The following is a 15449-nucleotide window of genomic DNA, read 5'->3' as shown; positions in this document are numbered from 1 at the left end:
GGCCATCGTTGGGGTTCCTGCTGCCCAAGCAGAGGTCAACTGGGTGCCACAGAGGCCCATAAAGGCCCTGCCTGCCTCCTCACCCCAGGGCCTGTGACCTCCTGCTTTGGTGCCGAGTCCCGTGCGACTGTGGACGTGCAACCCCAGGTGAAGCCTGGAGCCGCAGGGAAGTGCAGACGCATTGAGCAGTCATCTCCCTGGTTGCCTTGCTCCTGCCTGGGTCTAGTATTCTCCCCACCTCACCCCACCCTAGTTCCTCCCTGGGCTGTGGCATGTGCCCTTCAGCAGGGCACTCCTCTGCCTTGTCGTCCTCCCTCCATTCACAGGACCCCACCGAGGCAGCTCCTGTTACCTGCTCCCACACGCCTCGGCCACTGTGCACGTCCGGAACCCCTAACACGAGACTGTAGAAGCCTCGCTGACAGCCATGCTCTGCACTAGATACAGACGGAGAAATCTGAGGCACCACGCTCATATTGTTTGCTCTGTAGCCTCAGATCTCAGCCCTGTGCACACAGGGCCACTTGTGACTGGTGCCGCATTTGAATCTTTGTGTCCCCCAAATTTACATGTTGAAACCTAATCACCAGAGCAACTGTATCAAGAAGTGGAGCCTTTAGGGGGTGATTGAATGGCATTAGTGATGTTATACAAAAGGCTTGAGGGCTGAGGGAGCCTGTGTTTGTCCCTTTTGCCATGTGAGGACACACAGAAGGTGCCATCTGTGAAGCAGAGCGAGCCCTCACCAGACAAGAAATCTGCTGACTCCTTGATCTGGGACTTCCCAGCTTCCAAAACTATGAGCAATAATTCGCTGCTGTTTATGAGAGTCCACCCACTCCAACGTTTCTTATTACAGGAATGCAAATGGACTAAGACAACTGGCCAACATGAGAAGGTCAAGGTTTGAGTGCCAACAGTACACACTACTTGCTACACGATCCTGAACAGCTGCTTAATCTCTCAGTGATGCCCTTGTCCTCTGTTTCAAATGGGGTCACTACAAAAAGCTCCCCAGGATGTTTAAAGTAAGTGAAGAGATAGATGCCCCAGGGCAAGGGGGCTGTGAGATTATAACAAGATGATAGAGTGTGTCTCTTTTCCAGGGATTAGCAATTGCAAGACCACTTATGCAGCTAAGAGATTGTGAAATTGGCTTTGCCACCCTTGAATCCTTGCCCTGATCAGAACAGAACAAGTGTCAGATTGAGGAGACAGGACAACAGGATCGCGGTAAGGAGCCTGTGGATGTGCTTTTGCCGAAGAACAATGCTCAGGGCTAGAAGGAGGAGCCCAGTGTGCAGGGCCCAGCTCTCCAGGGGCTGGATGACCTCCATCAAAATGCACTAGAAATACCCACCTGTTGCAGAGACTGAAGAGGCAAGAGGCGGCCTGTGGATTGGGGCTTTTCCTATCCCAAAGATCCCACAGAGTATCCCAGTGAGCCCCTCCTGGCCCTCATTCTAGAGGGTAGGAAGTAGCATTCGCCACCCCAGAGGCCATGGAGGCCGACTGCAGCTGTATGTCCCACATGAGTGAGACTTGCCTGCTTTTCCCTGCTGCCTCTCTGCTCCCCACCCCTCTACCCTCCAAGGGTCCCAAACAGCAGAGACTCAAAGCAGAAGAGGAGGGAGAAGGGAAAGACCAGAGCTGACAATTTGTTCCTACTGCTGATTTCTCAGTCTGACGTTGGACTGACTGGGGTGAGGGAGATTTAGGTTTGACAAGGGTCTGGGGTTGGTTTATCAGAATGTCTGGACTTCTCATGACTTGAGTGTGACCAGGAGAGAGGATATTTCCTGAGCATGGCCAGGGAATACTAATAATTCCTGCGTAACATTTTGGTCAGTTACTGGGGAATACCGTGCGTCCCTGTTGGAGCAGTGACGCAGGGGGCAGATGAAGGGAATCAAGTTGCTTTCGTTGGTCCCAGAGAAGATTCCTCACTTCCACCTCACTGTGTTCCTGGAACCCAAGGGCCAGATCCCTTCAGTGAATAGGGTCATGGGCAGTGAAGGGACCTCGGTCTGCCCAGCACTGGCTGTAGAGGGAGGAGGCCCCAGGGGCTGGGTGGGAAAGAAGAGAAGGAGGAGGGCCTCACTGCATTTACACTGGCCCAGAATCCTGGTCCGTCACTCTCAACACCAGTTCTGCTCACTGAAGCCTTGTGCATTCCTGTCTGTCATGGAGAGCCCTAGTCCTGGCCCAACTGGTGTCTTGCCATTTCCTCTCTTACTGACCTGAATAGTTAGTGGTCAAAGCCTTTCACTTTCGTATTCCCAGAAACTCCTGCTTTATCGCAATAGAAGAAAACATAATCTGATTTCACTTTTCCCATTAATATATGGAACTTTTAAGAAAAAGGTAGAATCGCTAACTGAAATTCCAACATCTTCCCACTTTTTAATAGGCAAATCAGACATTTCTGTTCCATATACTGTGATTGGTGTAAAAAAAAAAAACAACAACAAACAAACAAATCAGGTGTGAACCCCAGTCTTCCACCTAGTCAGAGATTTGGAGCTCACTCTCTCTGCCTTGGGCCTCAGGCTCTTTGAAGATTAATTAGCAATGGTAGCCCTCAAGGGTGTGGGAACCATGCTAAGAAAACCCATTGTGCCCTGGGATCCCAACCCAGAGTTCTTTCATGGCGAGAGGGCCTGTGTCTCTTGCCATCCCTGCCCATCCTGGCTCAGCCAGAGCAAGGGAAGAAGATTCAAAGGATTTTGCCAGAACTTCTTCCCTCTTTGTTTTGGGAACAGGCAACTGTTGCCCAAACAGATAACATGTACATCCATCAGATTTGACATTCTTGGAAGAACAGATGGGATGAGAGTGGCCAGAGCTAAGTGTCAAGTGTAGCTAGATAAGTAGAAGGCAGCAAGAAGAGATGCCTTTCATGAGAAATCTGCGAGAGAAGGAAGAGATCTGGATGGATTTTTCTGATGGATTGTCTGTGGGTGGGGAAGGCTACAAACAGAGGGGTGAAGAGGCATCTGATACTAGGGTAAGTGTCCCAGAGGGGGCTGAGGTCCTGGGTCCTTCTCAGCTAATGTCTGGAGCATCCTCTCACTTTGTGTTTGGGATTCATCATGTTCAAATGATTCCTCATTTTATTCAGGGTTTATGAAGATGAAGTAGGGATAATGTATGTGTAGGCACTATAGAAATCTGAAGAATTTAGTGATTTATGGTCTTGCAATTATTCTATTGTTCTGGTTGATGTTCATCCAAGGACACAGGACAAAGTGTTTCTTATCCAGCTCAGGTAGAGGGTGGGTAGCAGCCAGGGGTAAAAGGGCACGTGTGCTGTGCATCTAGGTCTCTAGCAGAGAGAAGCAGAGGCAGGAGTGACCAGGGACAAGAGTTGCTTCCCATCCATTGAAGGCAGTTTCTCTTCCGTCCTTGTGCTACTCGGTCATTGCCTCCTATGAACTCCTCAGCTCTGCATGTTGCTGACTTTACCTGCGTATCCATGGGTGACATTAAAAATATTTAACCAACAGAGATGGCCTGAACACAGACTCACAGAACCACCTCCCACCGTTGACACCAGGAGTTTGCTGGCACACAGCATGGAGGGTGCTCGGTGAAGATGCTGTTATCAGTAGATCCCGAGGCGACATAGCTCCCCAGATCTGCCTCTACCTGTGGCCTCAAAGACACCTGTGGCCCTCAAGATCCCCAAGTGCAGCTCCTCACCAGAATCCAAACTTCACAGAAGAAATCCCTTTATTAAAATGCTTTGTTCTGTAAAATTTGGATTCAGTCAAAAGGCCCCACTCAAGGATCCAGAAGGCCAGATGTTGCCCCAAGGACACAGGTTTCCCACCCCTGCAAGGGAGGGAGGGAGAGAGGAAGAGAGTGTGTGTGCACAGGCCAGCTCTATTAACTTGAATGAGGTGTCTTCCCAGTGTTTCTCTCTGCTATTCTGCTTTAGAACTGTCTTCAAATCCAAGATGGCCCATTTGCCCAGTTTGTTTGTGCAGCCCGGAAGTATACAGGTAATATTAATGGTAATATTATTATTGGTAAGTATATTATGGTAAGTATATTAAGTATATATTGGTAAGTATTATTAATGGTAAGTATAATAGGTAATATTAATGCAGTGGGGAGGGGCATCCTTTTATCAATATGAGTTGGGAACTGGGTCCAAGCTGCCTACATTGTCTCAGGCGGAAAGTTTTGGGACATGTGTGTGTTACATTGAGCCCCAGTTGTGTAAGGCAGGACCATCTACCAGATAAACCATCTGTAACCAAGTCTTTGTTTTTGGCATTGCTTTTTTGGAACCCAAACTAAAATAGCTTAGCCAAATACCTCTAAGATTAGATGGAATGAAAGTAAGAATTTCACTGTGTTTATTTCTTAAACTATGGTGGATCTTAGAAGAACTGGGAATTATAGAAAACGAAGATTGTTGTCATCTTTAGGAGGAACTTGAGTGCATGCCCCAATGATTCCAGTATGTCTATCCCCCAGATATCCTTTAGAAATGTTTATGAAATTTATCTTCCATGTCTGGGATGGTAATCTGACATTTCTATCACTCATTTTATGATACTGAAAGGTTTCTTCTATAGCTTATCCCTCTCTTGCTATTGTTTCATACCATTTAAATTCACCAAGGGGATGAATGGATTGAAAGTAAACTTGGCTCCATGTCACGGTGTAGAATGGAACACTTGCATGTATCTCTTTTCTTTTCTTGAATCCCACTGAAGTAATAGTAAACAAAGAACAAAAGATGGGGGTGGGTTGATCAGATCTATTTTCCAAATGAGAAGAGCTATGCAATCATACAAATTTCTGAATGTGGGCAATAAATTTGCCCACATTCTGTGTGTGGCAATAAATTTCAGGATGTCACTTTCTCCGGGAAAATGTTTCTCTTTTCTGTAACTGGTTCCTATAGGATTTGCACAGGGATGAACAACTTTGGTTATGACTTTGGACCCCTCTGCCTCCAAGGTGTGGGTGTTTGAGGAGTTCCCTGGACTACCTGCTCCCTGGTGTAAGGGGCTGGTTCAGGGCAGACAGGGTGTGCTGATTTTAATAGCTTGTCCAGCACAAATAAGCGCACACACACATAATCTGTTTATTTAAATCACAAAGGGCTGTGTGAACCTCTCAAGATGAGAGGTTCACACAGCCCTTTGCCTTATAAGTGGGTCTCCTTGGCCAGGAACAAAACTGTGGCTCCCAGCCAAGAAGATGAAGGGAGGTGTCTCAGGTGAGCCTGTGAAATAAGAATGCACTTCCTGTCTCGTACTCCTGTTTTTTTGCATCACTCCAGACATTTCAACTCCCTGGTCTCAGACTCTTCTGCAGCAGCTGGAAAAGTAAAGGTGTTAGATGTGCGATCGTGAGTAGCAGCTGTAAAGCCTGGGGTGCCATCTGTGGTGTCCAAACCCTTTGCTCCTCAAGGAGAAGCTGGGGGTGGGGGTTGTCCTGTGGCTGGATGGGGCCATGCCAGGGGTGGGGTTTGTGGTGAGGGTGTGTCTCAGCTTTTCCTACCTGTTTCCAAGCGGTTATTTCTTCGGTACCCCAATGCACAGGAGTTTCATAACTAGTTTCTGGGGTTTTCTCTGGGAACTCGTCCACTTAGAACTGCTTCTCTGATGAATCTGTGGGTGAATTGAGAGTGCCAAGCCTCCTATTCTTCCTTCTTGCTAACATTACTCCACAGAGAGTTTTAGGATCATTAATTCAATTTGTTTAGTTTTTGTAGGTTTGTTCAGATCTTCGACTTTTTCTTAAGTCAGTTTTTGTCATTTGTATATGTAGTAATTTGTCCATTTCACTTGGTTATCAAACTTGCCCGTGAATAATTTGTCACTATTCTCTCTGATAATCCTCCTGTATTTCTGCCAGGTTGGTAGTCAAGTCCTCATTTTCATTTCCAAATTTAGCTATTTGTGTTTCCTCTTTTTTTTTTTTTTTTTGTTAGTCTAGCTAAAGGTTTATCACAGCTTTTCAAAGAACCAACCGTTGCTCTTAAGACTTCTTTCTATTGTTTATCTATTTCAACTTCACTTAATTCCCTTCTCATCTTTATTATTTCCTTCTATTAATTTTGAGTTTAGTTTTCCCTTTTTTTCTAGTTCTTCAAGGTGTAAAGTTATGTTATTGAGATATTTCCTCTTTTTAAATGCAGTTGTAAATTTTCCTCTGAACACTTCTTTCCCTATATCCTGTCAGTTTTGGTATGTTGTGTTTTTACTCTCATTCGTCTCAAAGTGTATTGTAATTTCCATTGTGATTTCTCCTTTGACCTACTGGATATGTAAGAATGTGTTAATTCCACATATTTGTGAATTTTCTGGGTTCCTGTCTCTTATTGATTTCTAGCTTCATTCTTTGGTAGTCAGAAAAGATACTTTGTATGATTTCAATATTTTTTAATTTACTGAGCCTTGTTTTGTGGCTAACATCCTGAAGAATGTTCCATGTGCTCTTGAGAAAATATATATAACCTGGTCTGGTTGAATATGTTGTTCTATGTTGTTAGTGTTATTTAGTTTATAGTGCTGCTCAATTTCTCTGTTTCCTTATTGGTCTTCTGTCTGGAGGGTGCATCCATTATTGAAAGTGGAATATTGAATTTTCCAACTACTATTGTGGACATTTCCACCCTGATCTCTTTTCATTGTTATTTGCATGAAATATCTTTTTCCATCCTTTCACTTTTAACCTGTGTCTGTGTCTTCAGATCTGAAGTGAATCTATACCAGTCTGCTTTTTGACTAGGAAGTTTAATTCACTTAGTAATCAGTAATCACTGATAAGGAAGAACTTACTTTTGCCATTTTACTTTTTCTTTCTGTATTATACATATCCGCCCCCCCCATTTCTTCTTACTACCTTCTTCTGTGTTTAGTTTATTTCCTTCCCAAAAATAAAGAAAGAAAGAAAACAGCAAGAGAAAAAAAGCCCTCTCCCAATCATTGCAGATTACCGTGGTACCAGGGCACCGTGTCAATGCTTAAACAGGCTGTTTAAAATTCTGCCTTAGCCTTCACTTCAAGCTTGCACTGACCTACCTATCAGGCAGAAGTGAAAGCTGAAGGTCTTCTCAGGTTTATTCTTTCTTCTGATTCATCTTCTTTTTTATATGCATTCAATTTTATTTATTTAAATAAGCAAGTAAAAACTGTATATATTTATTATGTACAACATGTTTTGACATATGCATACATTGTGCAATGGCTAAATTAAGGTAATTAAAATATACAGGGTATCCCAAAAGTCTCCATACAAGGAAAATTTCTGTAAAATTTTAAAATAAATAGTTTTTAAATAAAAGTACACTTAGCTACAATTTTCCATTTTCCCTATGTATGGCAACTTTTGGGATACCCTGTATATAATACCTTACATATTTATCACTTTTTATGAGAACAGTTGTATTATACCTTTTAACAATTTTCAAGAAAAAAATACTTGTTGTTAGCTTTAGGCATGATGTTATACAATAGATCTCTTCAACTTATTCCTCCTATCTAACTGAAATTTTGTATCCGATGACCAACACCTCCCCAATTCCAACCGCTATGGAGTCCCTGGAAACCACCATTCTATTCTCTTTTTCTATAAGTTCAACTTTTTAGATTTTTAGATGTTAGACAGGTCAGATCATGAGGTAGCTTGTCTTTCTGTGCTTGGCTTATGGCACTTAGCATGATGTCCTCCAGGCTTATCCATGATTGTCACAAACGACAGGAGTTCCTTCTTTGTTATGGCTGAATAGTATTCCATTGTGTATGTACATGACATTTTTTTAATCCATTCACCCATTGATGGATGCTTAGGTTTATTCCATGTCTTGGTTATTGTAAATAATGCTACAGTGAACATGGGAGTGTAGATCTTTCTCTGACATACTAATTTTATTTCCTTTGGATATATATCCAAGCAGGGGATTGCTGGATCATGTGATAGTTTTATTTTTCATTTTTTTAAAGAACCTCAGTGCTGTTTTTTCTCAAGCTTTCTCTGAGCATATGTCCTATCATGGGCATGCACGTGACTATCTTGACTTTCTAATTTCCTAGTACACATAGGCCCTAATTTCCTAAAGAGACTTGGTCTCCCACTTTTCCTTTTATGATTTTGATGCTCTATTACTTGCCTCGGCTGTAATCTTTTGCACCAATGGGAGTGGATTGTTTTGTTGTATTACAGTGTTTTTGAGGAATGCCTGCTAGTTTCTACCCCTTTTTATTGACCTTTATCTGATCTAGCATTCACTTGGTTATTGTTCAACTTTGACAGTTTTCTGGAGATCTGCTAATATTGGTTGTGACAGTTTTTATGGGATTTTTCTCCCTTTCTAGTATATATATTACAGCATAGATTTAGCACACCTTTAGCTGCAATCCATAAATGAATATGCTATATGTAATCATTATTCAATATAAAATATTTTGTAATATTCATTTTAATTTTCTTTGGAAGTATCTTGCAGTGTATTGTATAATTTCCAAACTTAGAAGCTTTTTTTTTCAATATCATTCTAATAACAATTTCTAGTTTAACTCCACTGTTGACGGATAAAATAATCACTATGATTTTGACACATTAAAATTCTGGAGAGCTTCGTTTTTTGGCCCAGTATGTGGTCTTTTAAGATATCTGTTGACCAGGTACATTGGCTCATGCCTATAATCTTTGCACTCTGGGAGGCTGAGGCAGGAGGATCACTTATGCTCAGGAGTTCGAGACCAGCCTGAGCAAGAGTGAGACCCCCACCTCTACTAAAAATAGAAAAAATAGCCTGGCATTGTGGCACACGCCTGTAGTCCCAGCTACTTGGGAGGCTGAGGCAGGAGGATTGCTTGAGCCCAGGAGTTTGAGGTTGCTGTGAGTTAGGCTGATGCCATGGCATTCTAGCCTGGGCAACAGAGTGAGATTCTGTTTCAAAAAAAAAGAGAGAGAGAGAGAGAGAAAGAGGGCCAGGCGCGGTGGCTCACACCTATAATCCCAGCACTCTGGGAGGCCAAGGTGGTTGGATCCTTTGAGCTCAAGAGTTCAAGACCAGACTGAACAAGAGCGAGACCCTCTCTCTACTAAAAATAGAAAGAAATTAACAGGACAACCAAAAATATACAAAGAAAATAGCCAGGCATGGTGGCACATGCCTGTAGTCCCAGCTACTCGGGAGGTTGAGGCAGAAGGATTGCTTGAGCCCAGGAGTTTGAGGTTGCTGTGAGCTAGGCTGATGCCACGGCACTTTAGCCTGGGCAACAGAGTGAGACTCTACTCAAAAAAAAAAGGAAACAAAAAGAGAGAGAGAGGTATCTGTTGCATATAAACTCAAAAGGAATATATGTTCTTCTTTAGACTGAGGTGTATTGTTATATATAATTTAATTAAAATAAGTCCAATATCATGTTGAGTCTTTTCTTAACTCTTCTTCTATTTATTGTCAAGAGAAGTGTGTTGATGTCCAATTATGTATCTGAATTTCTTTGGTTTTTTTTCTTACAGTTCTGTCATCTTTATTATATATATTATTTAAAGCTATGAAATTATACATAAAATTAGAATTTTTAGATATTATTTTTCATTAGCAATTTTATTAGCAAGTACTTTATTTATCACTAGTAATGCTTCCTTAAAGACTAATTTGGTATTATTATAACTATAAAAGCTTTCATTTTACTGACCTTTTGATTTTTGTAAAGAAAAATAAACAAAAAATAAAAAGAAATTAAAAAAAAAAGCTTTCATTTGATTGATTTTTAATTGTTAATGTTTCCATCCCTGTACCTTCCATTTTTCCTCTTAATGTCATATTTATTTTCCACATTATTAAATATTCTTCTAAAACATAATTTTTAGTGGCTGCAATTAAACATTTAGGTTATATTCAATTTTTCATTATTTATTTAAAAATTGAGATGAACATCGTTGTGTATGAATCTTTACACACATCTACAATTATTTGTCTAGGCTAAAAATAGTAAGTGGAATTATTTTCTAGGTCAAAGGTATGCACATGCCTTTTTTAGCATAACAATATTTTTATTTATAAATAAATAAATAAAATAAGGTATATGTATACCATGGATACAATTCAGCCATAAAAAAAACAATGAACTGCCTATTGTATTATCCTGAATAGAGCCAGAGCCGATTCTTCTAAAGGAAGTATCACAAGAATGAAAAAACGAACACCACATGTACTCTCCGTTAAATTGGTACTAAATGATCAACACTAATGTGCACATATGGGAAGGAACATTCATATGGTGTCAGGCAGGTGGGAGTGGGGAGGAGGGGATGGGTCTAAGTCCACACCTAACGGATGCAGAGTGTGCCTTCTGGGGATGGACACGCTTGTCGGGCGGTGCAAAGGCAATTTATACAAAGCGTTTGTATCCCCATAATACCCTGAAATAAAAAAAAAATTTAAAGAAAATATAAATAAATAAAAAGCAGTTTACAAAGTAAAAAAAAAAAAAAAAAAAGCAGATACTCAAGAATCCCAGGGATTCTCAGGCAGAATGTCTCTGGCAGGGCCCTGGAAGCTGCATTTGTCAACAGATGCTCCTGGGTGAACCTGCTGCAGGCAGTCCAGGACCAAAGAGGAGAAATACTGAACAGGCAACAACTGGCAACCGGACTGTCACAGAGCGAGTGCCCCCATGCTACCGCCATAGTCTCTGAAACCAGAACTGTAAAGATAAAATGTAGATCCGCTGGGAATGTGATAGGATTGACACTCAAAACTTGGGTACAAGAGAAAGGGTTGTACCGCCATCTGGTGGACTGCCTAAAAGCTCTTCACATTCATTGACCGTTAGGAGCATGGAATGATTTTCTCATTCAATTCCGATACGCAGCACATTTCACAGACCAGGAAACCAGACTCAGAAGGTTTTTCCTTTTCTCCGTAAAGTCTAGGCACACACAGAGAGCCGAGGTCCCACACCCACCAATTCCCCGCCTACTGCTTCTCATGGGCTTCAATTGCTTCCTCAATCACAAAATTTTCCAGGTTTCCTCCAGCTGGCAATGCAAAGAAGGTGTAAGTTCTAGACAGCTCTCATAGGGAAACAAAGTTTCCAGCTATTTCAGTGCAATGTTTCTCAAGGGATGGGGCGCTGCCTTAATAATGCAGAATTCTTGGCTGTATCATAAACTCACTGAATCAGAATCTTTGTGAAATAGGGACCGGAATTTTGTATTTAAAAAAACCTCTCCAGGTGATTCTGGTGCAAACTAAAGCTTGAGAACCAGGAAAGGAAGGAAAAAAGAAATATAACAGCAGAAATTGCCCCTGTAACAAGAAATGGAACAAAATGACACAGAAATAATTTTATTAGTGGCAAAATGACAATACGTGTATTCATGATTTTGTTGACAATACATGCATTCACGACAGTTGTAACTCATGAAGAATCAAACACAAGAAATGGTCGTCATAATCTCATGGCCTCCAATAAAGTTACTTTAATCTTCTCTATTCTCTTTGCCATCTTGTTTGGATGCATATATATTCCAAATAGTATCTCTACTTGTAGCACCTCCAAATTTCTTTGTATGTGCAGTTGACCTATTCCAAGTCTTATATAAAAGGACTATGAAAAATAATAGCAGTTCATGTTGCATTTTCCAACTAGATTACCAACCTTGGTCCATTGTATAAAAATTCTGAAGGTACCACTGAGAAGGTACAATTTTGTAATTTACTTTTTGTTGCTTACCATTGTAATAGATAGTGCTCAGTTGCTGTGTTTCATTCCATTGTTTGTACCATATTTACCAGGTCATTTCTCTGACTATAAAAACATTGCAATTGTTTCTCATATTTCTTTTTTTTTTTTTTTTTTTTTTTTGAGACGGAGTCTCACTTTGTTGCCAGGCTAGAGTGAGTGCCGTGGCATCAGCCTCGCTCACAGCAACCTCAAACTCCTGGGCTCAAGCAATCCTACTGCCTCAGCCTCCCAAGTAGCTGGGACTACAGGCATGTGCCACCATGCCTGGCTAATTTTTTCTATGTATATTATTTGGCCAATTAATTTCTTTCTATTTATAGTAGAGACGGGGTCTCGCTCTTGCTCAGGCTGGTTTTGAACTCCTGACCTCGAGCCATCCGCCCGCCTCAGCCTCCCAGAGTACTAGGATTGTAGGTGTGAGCCACCGCGCCCGGCCTCTCATATTTCTTATAGTCATTCTCAAATTAGTTGGTTATTTCTGGAGTTGGGGTTGGGGAGGGAGGAGTGTGGAAGAAGGGTTATTAATGCTCTTCAGTTATTACAAGAAATAATGTTCTGATTTACCAAACATCTTTTTCTTCCAAAATGGTATTTCTGCTAACTCCAGTAAGGAGAGTAAGTGTTAAATGTGGAAATGTGAACTGACATGTATCAGGAGCATATGGAAAATATGTTCATGTACTATTCTCACCTATAGGTGCACACACATTCTTTTTACTTTTTTTGTTTTATTTAAATCAGTCCACACAACTAAATAGCACAAGGTAAGGAGTAATTTCAATAGATGCAATTTTCTAAACTGTTATTACCAGCTCTTTATTTTTCCAAATGGACAAGAAATTTGGATTTGAAATTTATATTTTCATTCTCTTTTCAAAAAACACTATATGTTGTCTCACACCTTCAGATGATGTTCACATAATTATTTCACTATCCTTATAGTACTATTTCAGAAACTGTTGAGCAAAGTTTTCATGCCATCACCACCAATCTCTCTGAGATCTCCTTGAGACCACCAGTTCCTTGGCATCTTATTTCTCCAAGACCATTGGCCTCTCATTCACAGAGTTCTTCCCCCACCGATGCTAAATCACATGGTGGGCTTAGATGTAGAATTGCTAGGTCAATAATTGATAGGAATTAATAGATTTTTCTTCCATCTGGATCAATCAAGGTGTACTCTGTTAGTTAAATAGCCTTTAATAAAGGGAATTATGCACTTAAAATCATTAAAAGGATTGCAGGAGCAGAGAAGGCAGGGGATACTAGAATTCCTTCCAGATGAATGCTGCAAAGCCAGCCACCTTAGGGAATTGCTACTTCTGCAAAAATTGGTACGCTAGGGAATAAGAAAGCCACAATCTTGGCTGTGGGCTGCAGTACTGTTCCACCTCAACTGCGATCCAGGTATCAGACTCTGCACCAGCCGTGGGATTCACACCAGCACTGTGAATGCCTCACATCCTGTCATCTCTCTCTTGCAGCTCAGCTGGGTCCCAAAGGGTTCCAAACTAAAACCCAGCGTGCATGCATCTGGAGAGCAAAGCCTAAGTCACTTCTGAATCTCTAGCAACAGCGTATTTAGGGAAATGCAGGTTTTCATTTTCAATGTAGTTTTTCACTTTCCAGCCTTCGACATCCAGGAAAGCACAAAAGAAAAAAAGCTGGAAGAGAGGTTGAGCAAGGCAATCCGAATCTTATCACATATATATCTGTCCCCTTGATTTGGTCTGAATGTCTGTGCCCCCCCCCCCCAAATACGTATGTTGAAACCCAGCCTTGCTGATGGTATTGAGAGGTGGGGCCTTTGGAGGTGAGTAGGTCATAAGGACTCTGATCTCGTGGAGGGGATTAATGCCCTTGTATAAGGGGCCAGGGGGCGCCCGTCTGCCCCCTCTGCCATGTAAGGACACCCGTCTGCCATCTATGAGTGGGCCCTCAACAGACCCCTGATCTGCTGGTGCCTTGATTGTGAATTTCCCTGCCTCCAGATCCAGGAGCAATCAATTTGTGTTGTTTCTAAATTACCCGGTCTCGGCTATTTTGTTACAGCAGCCCAAATGGACTAGGACAAATGTCCTCCACCACTTTCTCATGACACCCTCGTGCTGCTTCTGGGAAGAGCTGCCTCTTCTCGCTGTCTCAGCTTCCCAACCTCCCACTCCTTCCCTCACCCACAAAATATGACGGCAGCCCTACTGAAACACCTCCCTGCATAGGACCTTCTCAATCTCCCTGCTTTCTCCCCTCTATTCCCTTTCCACTGTTTAGTGTCCTCCGAGCTCTGCATTTAGCAGCTCACTCCTGTCAGTCTGTACGCTCTGACCCAGCCCTCTTGTATGGCAGACCTATCATACGTGATGATCCCCCAAACCATAACCACAGCCACAAAATCCTGCCCAAGAATAGACCCAGCTTTCCAACTGCATCCTGAAAGCGTCCCCCTGAATATCAAAGCACCTCAGACTCAATACGTCCAATACTAAATTCGGTATCTTACATCGAAAATGTACTCTTCCCCCTGCATTATCTGCCTGTGTAAACTGCACAACTTCACCCACTTGCTGAAACTGGAACCCTGGAAGTTAATTTGCTTCTTCTCTTCCCCTTTCTGTTCCTACATTCCAACGGTGTCTAAAGCCCATAAATTCAGTGAAATCCTTTTACCTGAGTCCTGAGTTTAATAGGTGCTCTTGAAAGAAAGACCTCAGCCATGCTCATTCTAGCACTTTATTGGAAATTGGTTGTGTACATCAATGAAATCAGATCAAGGTAAAAAGCTTCATTTTCACACAATAATATCCCAATATCTGTGCTATCTTCGTACATAATTTAATAAATCCCCAGATGCTCTTGATTTTGATAACAAAGAGCTTGCATGGTCCAGAAATATCTCTATATAAATATAAATCGTAGCGTCTAAAATAACCATCACTGTCTTGACTTGGTTCCAAAAGTCCTGGAAACGTCTCTTAAAACATAAGTTCCCACTCTGGGAGGCCGAGGCGGGAGGATTGCTCGAGGTCAGGAGTTCGAAACCAGCCTGAGCAAGAGTGAGACCCTCGTCTCTACTATAAATTTAAAAAAAAGAAATTAATTGACCAACTATTATATATAGAAAAAAATTAGCCGGGCATGGTGGCGCATGCCTGTAGTCCCAGCTACTCGGGAGGCTGAGGCAGGAGGATCGCTTGAGCCCAGGAGTTTGAGGTTGCTGTGAGCTAGGCTGACGCCACGGCACTCACTCTAGCCTGGGCAACAAAGTGAGACTCTGTCTCAAAAAAAAATAAAAAAATAAAAATAAGTTCCTTGGATCGGCTGCAGCGCTGGTGGGAGGGAGTGAAGGAGTATACACGGAGCTAACTGTTGCAGGAGCTGGGCAGAGGGACACAGCCTCCCCTAGGGTGGGGCACACGAGGGCGTGGGGGCTGGAGGTCCTAAAAGCTGGGCAAGGAACTCAGCCATCCTACATTTTCCAACATTGCTTAAGTGTCAAAGCTAACAAAGACATGAGACTCCAGTGCAGGAAGAAGCCCATCACCCCAACTCCCTTGTCATTGGAAATAGGTGGCAGAACCCTCCTCCGGATTACATAGGGTCGGAGATTCTGGCACAGAGAAGGTTCTGGGAAGTTCTACCCATCTCCCTCCCCCCTGCCATACTCAGTTCCCTCCCAACTGAGAAAACACAAGGCAGGGCCACCTTGAAGAGAATAACTTTGAG

The sequence above is a fragment of the Microcebus murinus genome, chromosome 21, assembly GCF_040939455.1.
Source record: "Microcebus murinus isolate Inina chromosome 21, M.murinus_Inina_mat1.0, whole genome shotgun sequence".
Classification (NCBI taxonomy): Eukaryota; Metazoa; Chordata; class Mammalia; order Primates; family Cheirogaleidae; genus Microcebus; species Microcebus murinus.
This window is presented reverse-complemented; position numbering follows the sequence as displayed.